The sequence below is a fragment of the Ursus arctos genome, unplaced genomic scaffold, assembly GCF_023065955.2.
Source record: "Ursus arctos isolate Adak ecotype North America unplaced genomic scaffold, UrsArc2.0 scaffold_30, whole genome shotgun sequence".
NCBI lineage: Eukaryota > Metazoa > Chordata > Mammalia > Carnivora > Ursidae > Ursus > Ursus arctos.
Genome location: NW_026622986.1, coordinates 5,081,508 through 5,097,785, shown reverse-complemented (window position 1 = coordinate 5,097,785; position 16,278 = coordinate 5,081,508). Strand labels below are relative to the sequence as shown.

Below are 16,278 nucleotides of genomic sequence, written 5' to 3'. Positions count from 1 at the left end.
CAATCTCCTTGTCCACTCACAAATACCTATGATTGTTTTATTGTTAAAAATACATAAAATTCTACAAGTTGCTTTTATTTCTAACAGTTTAGTCTGGAACTGAAAGACAGAAATGCACAAAAGAATTATTCAAAATAAAGATGAAACTGGTGTGGCCCTTCACTGTTTGGGCTAGGAAAAGGACGCTGTCATATAGACAGGCAGAAAGGTCAGAGCCCAGCCAACGGACAAAAGAATCAAGCAAGGATACAGAGCCAGAGGCTCTCTGATTCAAACCACAAAGGTAGGTGGGGAGCGTGGGGGCAGAAAGAACAAAAGCTAGTTCCTTCTAAACACACAAGCACACACACACTCTAAGTAACTATGGAAAAATCAAAGAAAATTTGTTAGCAACGTAAAATGTTGTACTAAAGAAAGAAAAAAATGGTAGCCCAGGCTAAAAGTGATTAAGGAAAAGAACACACGGTACATTACTTCCTTAGAAATCAAAGGGTATATATGGAAATTTTATTTTAGAAGTTATAGTCTCAGTTTCTAGAATCAGAGTAAAATGCTTAAAAAATGCAGCTTAATTTGTAAAAGTTCTAAATACATTTGACACAGAAAATATCATAAAAAAATAATGCCTTTATATTTTAGAGCCAAAAGTACTTATAGCGTAGAACCTAAAAAGACGATTAATTTGAATGAGGAAGAAAAAAATATGTAGCCAAATCCCAGAAGCTGGGAGACCAAACTCTTCTATAGCCTAAGTACTGGACAAAATATCCACAAATCAAAGTAACGGGAATATATTCCTGAATTGTCGTTCTAGTTGTGTTTCCCTCAACCTCTTTGAATTTAAATAAAAGATCAACCTGCATGAGAAGCATTATAGCTGCAAGTCTATATAAGTACTTCCAAGTAAATAAAAATCCGCTCTGCCTACGGAAGTGCAGCTTAGCCGTAACGCTTGTACTTCTTCGTAAGATACTGAGAAACACCTTATTTAACTGTTTCCAGTTCTACTACAATCAGAAAAACATGCTGATGTATATCTTGGCTACATTTTTTTTATTGTCAAAGGATTTTAACCATATATATAATTATATGAAAAGCATAACCACCTAATACATGTGGAAAATACAAAGAATACTGATTATATACTTCAGAAATGTTTCAAATACAAAAAAGCATAGTCTAAAATTTTTTACAGAATAGACTGTTGTATGTAATTTTCTTATTATTCTATCTAACAAGACCTTATATTTAAAGATAAGAAGCAAGGTGAATTCCTAATGACAGAACATGACTATTGAAATTTCATAGCAATCACTAGGACAGGGCGAGTGGCAGAGAATAACAATAAATTTTATATTAGGTTTTGATTAGCAAGTTATGTAATTAAAATAACACCCACTGCACGTTGAGCTACATGATTTTACTCACGTCCACCAGAGAGGTCTCTACTGTCTGCTGTTTTACAAACAAGAGAATTAAAACAGGAAAGAATCAAATCGACATGCCCAACGTCACACAGCTAAGGGCAACAGAAATCTGATGTTTTCTGGGTCAAGAGCATAAGCCGTTAACCACTACGGCACGGTCATTAAAGCTTCTAGACAACTGTACTAGTAAGAAAGAGGGAAGTTCCCCAAATGCCCACATAAGGGAATGGCAGCTCAGAGAGGTCAGACTAGTAAATCCGTCAAAGAGGGAATCAGTTCTAAGCTTTCTGACTGGGGGAACACAACACCACTTGCTCATAGGGTTCCAGCCACAGAGGGAGCACCACAACATCTTTTACTCAGAAGTAATGAAAATAATATCTAAGTCATGTGATAACTGATTGGTATTTTGTGGAAAGATTATTAACTGAAATAAATGATTTGGATTTCCTCAAAATTTGACCACATTTTCCCAGAGATACTTTTAGAATATTACTTTTCAATAAATGACCATTTCAATCCAGGTTCTGCTACTCCAAGACACTGAAAATTAAGAGGCTTATTCACTTTTCCATTTAAGAAGTATGAACTTGGATCCAATTTTGTCTCCTTGACTAATATTCCTGGCCCAACCGCTCCATTTTCAAGCACGGCAATGTCTTACAGCAAGCATCCAGTGCACACATGACCAGAGATTAAATTAATTAATGACACAATATTGATTCAAAAGGTGGGGGGACATCTGAGCAAGAGGAATCGAATATTTATTTAAAAGGAAGGACGAGTAGTCCAATAGAGTACAGAATATGCATGAGATCATGGTAGGAGACGAGGCCTAAGAAAGTTAAATTGGATTTTGGATTGCAGAGTACATACAATACCAAGCTAATGAGTTTAATTTTAAATCAGAGTGCAGTAGGGACTTTCTTCGTGCTTTTAAACTTGGGGGTGATGCAATGTAAGCGGTGGTTTGAAAGATAATGCAAATAGGAATATGCAGAATCGACTAAAGAAGAAACAGATGGGAGAGGGAGATAAACATTACATCAGTCCGGTCTAGAGGAATATGGCTGGGATGAGAAGAGGTGCTAAGAAAGTAGAAAGATATATATACATATATATATGCAAATATACATATATATGCAAGAGTAAAGGTATAATATGTCATACCTGGCAACAGGTAAAACATGAAGGAGAAGAACAAAGTAAGTTTGAAATGTGGGAGACTAATGGCAAAATTACAAGAAATGAGAAGGTCACAGACAATTACAGAATTTTCTAGGTTTTGGAAATATTTGGAAATTAGCAACATGCAATTTCACAGGGGGTGGAGGTCATTCTGGCTCGCAGAGGCTGTGATGAACTGCGCAGCTAGATGCAGAGTCAGCTCCAGAATAAGGAGTTTCAAGTCCCATTGTCCTTTAGACTAGGGACCGCCTCCCCTCTGCTTGGGAAAAAGCGTAAAGATAGTTCAAAGACGTCCAGGAGAGAAGGAATCAGCTAGTGTTTGTAGGGAAGCACAGGCTAGAGGGAGAGGAACAGAAACTGAATGATCACACCAAGAAAGAGCATATAAAATCTCATCTAGAGAAATGACCTGCATGCACACACGCAGAGCAAAAGACAGACATTTTTCTGTAAATAATCCCAGTGAGCTCAGAAACAGAATGTCAGAGGAGCCAAGGGCAAGTCTTCCAAGGATACAATAGATTCAAAGTGCTAGTTTAGCCACTTATTAACAGCAGGAGAAAAACTGCGCATGTACCTGGAAAAAAGGTTTTCACCATCAGTAAAAATCCCCTGTATATTTTACCATTTCCCATATACTTAAGAAAATGAGACCAAGGGTGTATCTCTTCATAATCCACAACAAAATTAAGTTAAAGAATAATGTACATAATACATTACTCTCTAGTCAAAAGTGAAATTTTAAAAATTCAAATAGTTATTATATTGAGGCACACAAAATACCTCAAATCCCCGCCTAAGCCATGTTCAACATTAGACAACTAAATTAGCAAAAAAGTTTAAAACACAGTTCAATGGAAAAATCCCTTTAAAATAACAAACACATTATTTTTATTTGAATTGAGGCCTATTTTTCTTGGCCAACCTACAAAAGTATGTTTCTCTTTCTAAGAGTTCAGAACATTAATGCCAAAGTCTCAGCCAAAGGTTTATAAAAGTATTAGTGAATCGGGTCTGTTTATGATTAAAATACAAAGTTCTCAGGAAAATTAGTCCCTCCAGGGACTTAAAATATGAGTAAGTCCAAAAGCCTAGATTTCTGCTGATATAATGTGACATTCTCTGCCTTCCCCTCAAACGTTCTCCAACTTAATCTGGAAGAGACTCTTGAAAAGTAAAACATTCAGAATGTGAGGAAAGATACACTATCAATGGAATAAGATATTCTTTATCCAAATGCTTGCTATAAAAATGTTTTAGGACAAGTACAGTTTTAGATACACAAATTACAGGCAGATAGCCCCTTACAATTACAAACACAGGCAGTGAAAGTATGGTACGCGCAGATGGCAACGTCGTGAAAGGGATCGAACGCCACCCGCGGTTTAGTCACGCTGCCACTAAGAGAAAGACACAAAGGAAACCCTGAGACACAGATATGGGCCATGCTCTCATTAAGAGAGAAAGAAAAACACGTGATCATAACGAACCGTGGAAGTGCTACGACGGAAAAGGAGTGAGAAACCACTATACACACTTCACTTTGGTTTTGGCGGAGGCAGGCGTATGGACAAGGTAATGGCTGCGGGAAGCAGGTGTCAGGAGAATCTCCTGAGCCAGGAGATGCCCAAGCAGGGAGCAGAGGAACAGGACTTGGCAGGAGAAAGGGGAAGAGCAGGCCGGCTTGTCCAGGGGGCCGGAGATGCACACACAGGAGGAGTCTGGAAGCCAGAATGAGTTCCAGAGAGCTGGCAAAACCTGGGAGCACACCGGAGCAGGAGCTGCACAGGTCAACAGAGTAACGTCAGGAAGACCTCGTCACCAGAAGAACACCAGCTCCAAAACTAACGTTTACTGAGTGTTTATGGTGTGTTAGGTGCTGTTGTAAAAGTTTTACAGGAATTGTCTCATCTAATCCTCCTGATCCTCTGAAATACATCTTAGAAACTTATGAAACCTGATCTGAGGCTTAGAAACGTCAGGAATTTGCTCAGCATAACACACGCTATGAAATTCCAACCCAGGTCACTCTGACTTCAAGCAGCTAGCTGTTAACAACCACTTCGTCCCTCACTGATGCCGAGGGTGATCAAAACCCTGAAGGGTGTTAAGCACGACTCTTCATGTCACATCGCCTTGACCTCAGTGGAGACGGGTGACGGCGGGATGACTGCGATTGCTGTTGCAGGGACCGAGGAAGGAGTGGATGGCAGCCTGAACTTGGAAGGAGAACGGGGATGGAGAGGAATGAGTAGGGGTCTGAGAGACATTTAGAAAGAGAATCTCCAGGGGCGCCTGGGTGGCACAGCGGTTGGGCGTCTGCCTTCGGCTCAGGGCGTGATCCTGGCGTTGTGGGATCGAGCCCCACATCAGGCTCCTCCGCTATGAGCCTGCTTCTTCCTCTCCCACTCCCCCTGCTTGTGTTCCCTCTCTCGCTGGCTGTCTCTATCTCTGTCAAATAAATAAATAAAATCTTAAAAAAATAAAATAAAATAAAATAAAAAAGAAAGAGAATCTCCAGGACAGGAGGTACAGTGAAAAGAAATAGCAAAAGTGAGGAATAATACTCAAAATGTCACAGGCTGGTCAACGATGCAAGCAACAGGACCCCAGGCTGTGTTTTCTCTTTAGGGAAAAGAGCCTCAGTAATAACCACCACATTCATAGAGCAGCACGTACTCATGCTGACACAGGCTTTCCTGGAGAACGTTAGATTCTGTACTCATTTACGTCAACTATGGCATTTAATAAATCACAACTTTATGTGTAAAAGACAGAAAAACGGACATAAAGTATCCCAAACCAAGCATCACAAATGGCGAAAGGACTTCTGAATAGGGACATGCATTCCATCTTTCTAAACACTTAAATGTAATTTCACCAATCTCACATTTGGCATCTATAATTATTATGATATTTTTACTGTGTGTATATACATTTCTAATCTACATATTGAGGTTACGGCTAAAGAAGTTGAGAAGGGAATCACTGCATTTACAGCGATCGCTGATATTTTCACTTAACGGCAGATGCCAACACCTGACCGTGTTAACTTTCTGAACACCAGAGAGAGAGAAGTTTGGAAACAGCAAGAATAATCTAAACCAGCGGCTTTGCAGAGTAAACTAATCAGTACATCCAGAAACAGAGACAGTTCTAATCAACCAGGACCCCTCGAACACTCATCTAAGCCATTAAACGGTGGAACAGTGAAAGAAAGGAAGGAAAAATGCCTCGTCCTCATAAGTGATAAAAGAATAAGAGGATTTAAGTTGTCAACAATCCCTCATTACCGGTGGGAGTATAACTTGGCCCAACATCTACTTGAGGTCACTTTGGAAATATCCATCAAAGTTACAAATCTATACACTATTGTAAAAATCCACAAATGGACTCTTTCATCTTTAGGTGTATAACCAAGTGGTACTGAGTGCAACATGGCTATGAACGAAGGTTATTCACTGCGATACTGTCTGTAGTAGCAAAGACAGTGAGCAATCCAAGTACTGGTCAGCAGACAACCGCCTCCACAAAGGAAAATGACCGAACAGTTTCAAAGACAGACACGCTTTATGTTCTGCTATGGGAAGCCTGCCAAGCCATACGAAGAAAAACACAAAATCAAACCACAGAATATGGTAGATAGTATTTACGTAAATACGTGAAAAGAAGATAAATTTTCACATTTTCTCATAAAAGAATGGTAGTATTTGAGAGGATCCACGTGCACCAGGGGTTACATGTGGGGAGGAGAGCTAGGGACTGGAACGCAGCATTTTGTGGGTCCATGTGAAATATGCGATTTTGGAACTGAGTATGTGATCTTTGCAAAAATCAAATAAATTACATTTTCTAAAAAGTAAAAGTAAAAAACTCATGTTATCAATTTCATCCCTTTATACCCATGAGCCATACTGTCTTCCAACGTAACAGGGAAGACCCTCTAATTCGAAGCACTCGTCTCCTTTAGATGCCTAATGAGCCCTGAGGATAGGAAGGAATGAACAGGGACACCTCTCCCCATTAACTTGACAAAATTTAAATTCTCTACAAGCTTGTGTGGTGTCACCTTCTTATCAGAATCAATTCCTTTAACTAAAAGACCTTTTGTACAATTCCAGCAGAAACAAATGATATTTCTTCTCTCTTTGAAAATAATTTCTAACTCGATTTCATCATTTCAAATATATAGTTCTATCAAATATTCATTTCATAAACCGAGAAGCTATACTCAGAGAACTGAATGAAGAAAATAATATGAAAAGGCTACAAACTAGGTACAATATGCTAATGGTAAATCAGAATTCATCATACCCATATTTTACATATTGAACACATGAGTACCAAAACTCCCTTTTTCCTAGAAAAAGAAAATTCACCTCCAAAGGAAAATAAAAATTTTGCCAGCTTGAGGTCCCAGAGTAATGATATAATTCATATTCATTCTAATGAAAATGAAAACCCTCCGAACTCTCTGAAAAAAAATCTAAAACAGCAAAAAAAAAGCTCTCAAATGAAATAAAGATACTTAGAAGAGAATATTAACCATATTACTTTCAACTCAATTGCTTATAAACTATTAAATATAATCAAACGGTTTGTTCAAATATTGTTTTTTTCCAATTAAGTGGAAAATTCATCTGTCACTTCAGTCATGAACAAATTTACTATTTCTGATAATTAAATAGTTCTGGAACTATAACAGAACTGATGGCTATGCTGGGCCCATAACAACGTTCTGGGAGGCCTATTCTTCCCTGTGTCTCACTAAGGCTCACTGAAGTCAAGGCAGCTCTTAGCCTCGATACCATCACCTCCTCTGTAAAGCTTTTACACACTCAGGGGGCTTCCCTGGGCTGCTGTGAGCAACTGTAGTTCAGCAGAAATCATTAGGACACAGACAGCCTGTTGGTAACAGACTGATAGTGTTCACCTTCTAACACTTAAATCCATGTTCAATTACAAGACATTCTCAGAGAAACCTGGGCCTCAGGAAGGCCGCACTCTCCATCATATCATCAAGTTCAAGTAGGAACACTGCTTTACCTTGATTTGCCCCCCCTTCGTTGGACCTTTAGTCTGAAACAATCTTCCAGTCTTTCTGCCATGTGCAGATGCTCAGAGACAAACGATGAATCCAACAGCAGTGACTCAAAAGTATGACTGTTTCTCAGGTTTCCATAGATATGTGTCTTAATATTTAACAGGTTTTCTCCGGTTTACTTATAATCTACAATTTCTAGCTCACAATTAATGAAAATCACAAGATCACATCAAATGGCATCATAAGATCTAGTCCACCTAACAAAGAATCTACCCATAATATAGGAAATCCGAAAAAGTGAGGACATTATACGCTTTCCCCTGTCAATTTATTATCACACTTATTCATCCAAAAATTCATGGGGGCTTACTAAGAGCCCCAAACAAAAGCAAACAAAACAATGCCTGTTTTATTTCAGTGCCTGGAGACAGACGTAAATGGTATAAAGAGTGGTGAGAGAGGAGGGGGCAATCAAGGCAGCAGGGACATCACGCTCTTTCAAAAACGGGGCCGAGGAAAGGTCTCCCGAGGGAGAGGATAGGACTGGATACATGAAAGGTAAGAAGGAACCAAATCTGTGAATCGGGAGGGACAGCAAGCCAGGCAGAGATGACAGCAAGACAGAAGCCTGTGGGGAGGGGGGAGGGTGAACTGATAGAAAGATCTAGCACAGAGAGACACACACACAGTCAGGACTGTGCAAAGAGGAGTTGAATGAAAGAGCGAAGTCCTAAGACTGAGAAGGGATGGCAGACAGAGGAGAAGTGACAACGGTCAGCCTTTGAGAGGCCTGGGAAGCTTCTCCCAGGTCCGGGGAGGGAGGTTTGTAAAGGGTGGTGGAGATACAAGGATACTACTAATCCTGGTTCTATTTTCTCAGGGGCCTGTGATGTTAAATCACAGCCAGTTAATGGATTACTTGAGAGAATTCAAGGGATTACCAAAGGTATGAAGAGACATGCTTCTCAAAGGGTCTACCCTGATTCCAACTGATACCGACATTGCAATTTTATCTTATAATTTGGGAAGTACGGTATTTGCAGAAAAAGAGAAAAAAATGTTCAGTTTTCCAATTTTATGAAGTCTGATTTACCAAAAATAAAAATATTTCAAAAGTTGTATGTGTTTACTATGGAAGAGTATAAATAACACAAAACATGAAATGAAACCCAAAAGCCTATCCTAACCCCCCTCCCATAACATCAGAGCTATGTTATGGAAGCTACATGTTTCTTTTCAGTACTTTAATTTCTTTAGAATTTGTCGAATATTAAAGAAAGCTCACAACAGCCTTTTTTCAGGCACATGAGCAGAGAAAAAAAATGGATCACAGATTTACAACAGACCCAGTGAAAATACCATGGGGCACAGACCTCAGTGGGGGGAAGAAAAACATAAAACCATTCGGCAAAATGGCTGAGCACTTAAAACAGCCCATTTTTCAGGACCATTTCAGATCCATGCTGAAGGTAACTGGAAAAAGCCTGTGTAGGACTGATTTAAAAAAAAAAAAAAAAAAGACATACCTACCTAGATAACATTCCAAAATTAAAAATGGCTTTTGAGTGATTCCATTTGTACAGGTGGGCTTTAGGAAATGGGTAGTAAAAACAACATACTGTAAGCTGAAAATGTTCATGTAATTTCTTAACCAGTATTTTTTAAAGAATAGCAGTTCCACTGTTCACCGAACACAGAAATAAAGAACAAATTTTCAAAAGCAAACGACATACAGATTGGTGGGAATAAAGAGAGGTAAAGCATGCATTCTTTTCATCGTCATAGTTAATCGCACAGCTCACAACAAAAATCTTTAAAACTACCTGCGATGAAAATATGAAAAGGCACCTGAGGGTCACAGCTAAAAATGAAAATGTATCTTTATCCACGGTGCATGCTCTAAACGTCTGGTTCTAGCAGCTGCATTCACAGGCAAGAAAATCATCAGCTACTAACAGATTCCCCGTGAAGGTTAATCCACATACCACCAAAGATTTTTCACCCGGTAGAATTTCTGTCTCAGTTCCCTGCTGCTTGTGGGCTTTTAGCTCCATAGGCCAAACAAGCAATAAATAGGGCCAGTCATAAAGGGCCAGGAGAATCGACGAGGACCCCCGAAATTGCACAACCTGCTCCAAAAATGGGTGAGTCAAATGGTGCCTCCCTGACTCCATTCACATCACCCAGATGCTTAGCCAGTGGCCAAGCAGAAGCCCTTGTACGACACTTAGCATTCTCAAATGTATTCTTAGATTTAATTGCATTTAAGCCATGCGTGCTTGCCAAAAACAAAAGGGAACATAAAAAATGGCCACAGACACAGAGATTAACGCTAATGTCATTTTTGTGTCAGATTATGTTCTTCAGAAAAGAACCAGAGATGATTTAAAAAGATTAAATTTTATTCTAATTCTGATAAGATGCCACAGAAGCAAGAATCAAATTCTGGAAGGACGATGAGGGCATTAGAAGTATACCAGGGATGGAAATGAACCAGCCCACATGCCAAATGGCACTTCCAATGCAAGGCAAAGATAATATGTCAGAAAATAAAATAGGTCCTCCATACTACAAGGGAGTTGTTGAGGTGTCACCAGTAAGTCTATTCTTACCTAAAATAAAGATGGGGAGAAAGTAGCATCTAACAAGTGTCTCCAATACACCAGAAACTGGATCTGTGTTTTACGTGTTCTAGCTCCCTTAATCCTCACACACAAAGTTAGTATCTGCCAGATGGGTATTATTTCTCCCATTTTGTACACAGCGAAAATGAAGTCTGCGGAGTTCATACCACCTAGATAAGGCCACACCACTGGTGAGTAACGGGTCAGACAAAAGGACCCCCTCATGGGAAGGGCATGTTTCCAGGCCTACTCTGTAGGCTCATGGTGTCTTCTTGCCACTAAATACAAAGAAGGATAAAATGCTGCTTGTCGCTCTGACAAGAAGAGTCTCCAAGGTGGCCCTGCTTGTGACTGGCAAGGCTCCTCAGGAAATTAAGTGTCCTTCTCAGAAGAATGTCTACCAGGGTCCCTATGCCCTAGTCCCCTTCTTCTGCCTGATGCTTCCCGTCCACAGTTTTTTGATAATGAAAGTAGAAAATGTGTAGGGCTGATGGAAAGTAATATGGCAAATACATACAGGATTCCTCCGTTGTGTCTGAAAACACAAGAATTTTAAGACATGTATTGCAATAATCATATTGTCATTAAAGCACAACAGAATCTATTGGCATTAATATATCCAGGAGATGGGAAAAATCTTTTCAAAGGTTGTTTTGGTTTTATTTTTAACACTCTTGTGAATATAAAAGGTTTCTGCTTAAAGAAAATCTCTGGCATTTTATAATGAAAATGAAATTTAATTTTAAAACAATCTTGATGTTCTTAGTTTCTATTTTTGCTGTTGCTGAGGTAAACACAACGATGTTTGCTTCTGCCCGAGTTCTGCAGAAGTTTGCCAATTAGGAAATAATATAAATAAATCCTCTTCCTTTTAATAGAAAACTAGAATTTTAGAATTTGGAGGCAGAGGGCTTTGATTATTTTTATCCAGATAACCCTAGCAGTCATTTGGTTTCTCAGCGTTTATGGGCTAAAGAATTAAAGCAGAAACAAACACACCAGGTACCACTTGGCAGCACCAGAACCTAACCTTATGTACTATTAATGAGGCAGATGCCATGAGGCCCTGCCTGTGCCCACATCAGAATTTCTACAGCCCTTCCATGTTTTAGCAAGATGACCCCGTAGTCAGTTCACTGACTGGTCTGCAGCTGCTGTCATCAGATTGCTAAGCCGGCCATCTCCTAACTTTGTAATTTAAAAAGTCTGATCATTTCATATTCGGAAACCGACAACTTATGCCATCTGGATGGCTCTAGGTGTCAGTGAAATGAGGTGGGGTTTTTTGGCTTGGGTTTTGTTTTTCCACTTAGAAAAGGCTATCAAACACTTGGGAAAGGAAAAGGCTCTCCCCACATGCAGGCAGGTCAGAGGAAAAACCAATTTCAGTGAGAGGTACGGAAGCAGGACCCACAACCTGATCGACCCAGACACCCATCGTCCTGTCACTCCAAGGTAAAACAGGCCACCCCCAATACCACAATTACTTATCGCCTGGCCTACTCATTCTTTTTAAAACCATTCCCACATAAAATGTGGATAAGCTTAAAACTCTTTCTTCACTACAGTATGTTTAACACATCCAAAATAGGCTCTAATTTTAAAAATTTATTGTTGCCCCAGATCTTCAAAGATTTGGGCTTAACCGAATTATAATGAAAAGCAAAAATGAAACCCTGTCCTAGAATCTTACCTTTCCCATGACATGTCAAATGTACTCATTGTGTATCATGTGAATAGTTATAAAGCATAAATATTTTCAAAAGTTTAAAAAGTACCAGAATAAGCCATCAGTGTTGCAGAATCCTTTTTTAAGAATAGGACAAATGAAAGGAATTTATTCTCAAGCATCATTTTATTTCTATGTGATTTCTATTAAGAAGCACCTGGCTGGCTCAGTCCGCGAGGAAGGCCACTCTTGACCTCAGGGTTGCGAGTTCAAGCCCCACACCGAGTATAGAGCGTATTTAATAATTAATTAATTAATTGAAACTTAAAAATAGGAAAAAATATGCTTTCTATTTAACATTCAAGCTATTTTCTACTTCTAAGATCTAGGACTTGACTCGGGCTAATGTAAAAACAGACACTGTCCCTGTATTAGCCATCTTCATTTCAGAAGGAGTAAGTATCAAAAGTCAGGAATGTTCTGCTCCGCATGGAAAAATCTGAAGCAGAAGCATCATGACTGTAGACAGTGACAAAAGTTCATAAAGTAAGAAGAAAAGGCACTATCATTGTTCCTTAAACTCATGGCTCGAGACAACACTGAATGCTGGGGACCAGAAGCCAGGGGACAAAGGTGAGGACAGTGCACACCCATTGTCTCACTTGAACTGTGCCATCACCAAACATTTAAGGTAGTTTTCCTCACAGTTTGCCTCCCCCGGTATAATCTGCCAATTAGACAAAGTTTTTGCTTGATGGAAAAAAATCCTAAAACATGGACTTTTCTCTAAAGGTCAGGGCAGTCATTCCCCTATAACAGAGCTTAAGTGGCGGCTGGAATGCCTTGCACCTCCTGGCTATTTCTGTTAATTGGCTTCAGGCCTGTTCACCAAGTCAAGGTAGTGAAAATGGCAGGCTCCCAATTAGCTTAAATTTCCCTGAAGGTCCCTCTACTTCCAGGCCTTAAATTCCTCCAATAACGTACTGTAAAGTGCCTGCCTCCTCTTTTGTGGAATTTATTAGTTGCAATAAACTGTAGGGACATAAGAACAAAGTCAGCTTATGATCTATTATCTGCCAATATTAAATTATAGTCTACACAGAGTCAGGGAAATGGTTAAAAGGAATTCAGATTTCTCAAAGCATTGCTACACATCAAAACTAAGCCTTTGTTGATTTCTTTGTTGTTGTTTCTTGGGTCTCAGAGTCAAAATTTCAGAAGCATGAAAACTTTTTCAAGGCAATACGACAACAACCCATTTAGTATAGAAATTCTTTGTGCTTCCTCTGAGAGCTCAGAAAAAGGAAGTCACAAGAAACGGATGCTCTTTGAAAGATACGCAGGCCTCTACCTTCTGAGCGGACCCTGATGTAGGACTCGGTGACAGGCTATTCTGAGCAAGAACCAGTCATTGAACAGCAGGACTTCTATTTCTGGAAATCACGTTGAGCTTGAGCCCAAGTGCTGCCCGGTACAAAGTTCTAATAAGATCCATCCCCTACCTTTGAGTATATGAATGTGTACCTTACGAATATCCTAAAAGAGGGCAAGATTCAATACCCCCCACAAAAAGCGAAAGCCACCTTGAGCTTCCAGGGGAGCTTACTAGCTCAGCACTTGAACACGCTCTCTTGTGCTTTTCCTTCCTACTGTTTATTCCCACTGGCAAAACTGATGTGGTCATAATCGCCTTCAAAAAACAGAGATAATGAGACGAGCAGTCTAGTAGGAAATAGAGCAAAAACAAAACCACTGAAGGCACATAAAATCTAGAACTCTGTTGACCTCTTCGGGCCAGATGGCATAACTCATGGAAGACAGTTCTATCCTGGTGACCCCAAATTGTAAAGGCAGGGGGGGGGGGATTTTTGTTTTTCACCATATAAAACACTATTTTTACCTACGTGATGCTTGTCTGTTATTACATTTTTAATGGCAAAAACTAAGGAGAAAAAAAGCCACAGAAGAGACATCAGGCCATTAAAGTCAGATGACTCACGGGAAACGGTTAAAAGAATAAATGCACAATTAAATGAGACTATCTGGACTAGATTTACAGTATATCCAGCATAACCTCTTCATCCTCTTCTGCCCCAAACAACTGTGCCTACTTCTAGGCAAAATTTTAATATGGATTTTGCTGTTTTTGTTTAAATAGATTTCAGTTTGGTTAATTATCCTGCTGATGTGAAATCATCAAATTTAGTGAATGGATCATCATTCTTTTAAACTTAAGCCAAGGAAGATGTTTTCAGGCTCAGGAATCAACTACCTAATGCCATTTACATTAGACTAAAGACTAAGGAAGTACTTATTGTTTTAAAAACCTGCTTATCATGGAACAAATGCTTCAGATAACTTCAACAGAAGCAAATCGAGGCTGAGTCTTTTGGAAAGAAAGCAAAAGTATGTGGCTTCTCAATGCAATTCCTTTTGTATAAAAAGAAACTTTTATACCAAAATTACAAAGAAAAACTACACTATCTCCTTAAAAACACATCTACAACCACAACAGTAAGAAAAACGTGATATTTTTAGAATACAATTTAATATATCATAGTTTAGAAACTCTGGACTGCCGATTTTCCCCTAATCTTGTAATAACAATAATCCCATTTAGCATAGTTCGCTAACCGTACCTCCCTTCTTGCTTTAACGGAAGCTGATTGTGCTCAGTGTTGAGCTGCTGTGTTTCAGGGAGGACAGACCGCCACATCCACACCCCCCGCTCCAGGAGATCAAGCTCAACTAGGCTAAACCAACACCTCCCCGTGAGTTAGAAACCGGCAGGTGAGTCGTACAACTCTAGGAAACACAACATGAAGGGCCCCTGTCTGGGGTGGGGTAAGGGGCTTGTGGGAAACGTTTATCGGCTTTCGGAAAGGGCCCTGCAGAAGACAAAGGCACTGCTCCTCTCCTTCTGTGCAAGGATGTGGTGTCCGAGGCTCTGACAAGCTGGAGCACACAGCCACGGAGGCCCTGGGTCGGACTCCCAGCAAATGGAGAATCTGGATCCTCAGTGCGGTCGGCTGGGCTGTGAACTATGCCCACGATCGTCCCTTCCTCCAGATTTCTTGTTAAATGGATAAGAAGCATCTTCTTCTCAAGCAATCTAGATTTTGTTTGTGGCAGTCGATTTTTTTTCTAACAAATATATTAAGACACACCATTTTCCTGGGTACCGGGCATGATTTTAATAACCCCTTGGCAGGTATTCCATCACTGGACGCGGCAACTGTAGGAGAGATTCTATGATTACACCAATTGATAAACAAGTAAACTGAAGCATGGACAAGGCAGCCCCATGCCCAAGTGTCACTTATCGCGGATAGCTGGTAACCAGCCTGTCTGACTACAGGCCCGTGTCAAACTAATTCCTTAAAATATTTACTTCAAAATGGAAATGAAATAACAACACCAATGAGTTTAAAAGTCTGTGTTACTTTGAGAAAATAATGCTTCTCCTCAGTAGGACTTCCATGGTTTTTTAATTATTTTACATTATTTCCATCCCACAATGCTTCTAATGTATTCTAACATTTACGATAAGATAAAAATCAGTACGTCTGTGATACCACCCACGGTATCAAAGACAAACTGTCCTTTTTTATTGTTTCATATTCCAACACCCCCCCACACACACAAAATCATTTTGGGAGGCTAGTGCTATAAAAACACAGACTTAGATGAATTAAGTAAAACATTTAGGATTTCTTTCCACTGGTATCATTCGTCTAAATTGAAAAACAACTATTCCAATATCTAGGCAACAGAATTAATAATAATTTTGGAAATTACTGAAACAGAAAATAAAACATTCTCTGAGTACTCACTAGTCTTCCATTTTAAATGAACCTTTTTAAGAAAATAATTGACAAAGGAGGTAAGTATGTTTTTAATACAAAAACTATTTAAAACTACAAAGAAAACCCTAGAATTTCCACTACAAAACACTGTGACTAACAATAAACAATTCAGACTTTAAACGACAACACTGGAAGAACCTGTTTTTTACATATCAAAACTTACCGGATAAATTCTTAGTCTTCATGCAGTGAAGGCTTCTCTACCAGTAACGTCACAAGTTTGCAAACGGTTGTTTTTCCCAGGACACGAACCAGTTACTTACATTGAGTGGTAAACAATTCTGATTTCATGAATGGTAGGTGGCCAACCCTGCAGAGTAAACTGAGCACCTCTCAAAACGTACAAACCTCAAACAGTTCCTTGACATTTATGAAAGGGAAAGTCCCCAAACCCGACAAAATCATCTAAATTGTGAAATAACACTACAGCGTGTATTTCTCCTATAGAGTGAAGTCAGGT

The 16,278-nt window shown here is 39.5% G+C and overlaps 1 protein-coding gene across 28 annotated transcripts in view; it reads right to left on the bottom strand.

Annotated features, from left to right (window-relative positions):
* Positions 1–16,278, bottom strand: part of PARD3 (par-3 family cell polarity regulator) — a 634,782-nt gene that overhangs the window by 300,681 nt on the left and 317,823 nt on the right. The window lies entirely within an intron of this gene.